Source organism: Mus pahari, chromosome 22 (genome assembly GCF_900095145.1).
Source record: "Mus pahari chromosome 22, PAHARI_EIJ_v1.1, whole genome shotgun sequence".
Taxonomy (NCBI): Eukaryota; Metazoa; Chordata; class Mammalia; order Rodentia; family Muridae; genus Mus; species Mus pahari.
In genome coordinates, this window is record NC_034611.1 from 29600102 (window position 1) to 29600573 (window position 472).

Consider the following 472-nt stretch of genomic DNA (forward strand, 5'->3'; position numbering starts at 1 on the left):
CCTAGGGAAGACTAATTCTTCCTCTCTCGGTGCTCCTTGATTGCCTGTGGCTCTTCATCTCAGGGTGGGGCCCTGTGAGATTCTTCCATTGACAAATCAACTGGTGTTGCTGTTATTTCTATCTTGTTTAGGTGGCCATATTGTTGAGATTTCAGGTGTCCAGAGAAGCACAGGTATTAAGCTGTGAGGTGACCCCTGTTACTCAGTTTCTAACTAGGGAATATGAAGCTTTTCCAGACCACCCTGAGTGGTAAGGGGAGAGAGGATGAGCAGACACTTTCAGAACTATCAAGAGTACAGCGTACCCAAGCCAGTGTGGTGATGCCTCCCTTTAATCCCAGCACCTGGGAAGGAGAGACATCCAGGTACCGGAGATGGAGGCCAGCCTGGTCTACAGATCAAGTTCCAAAAGCCAGGGCTACACACACACACACACAGAGAGAGAGAGAGAGAGAGAGAGAGAGAGAGAGAG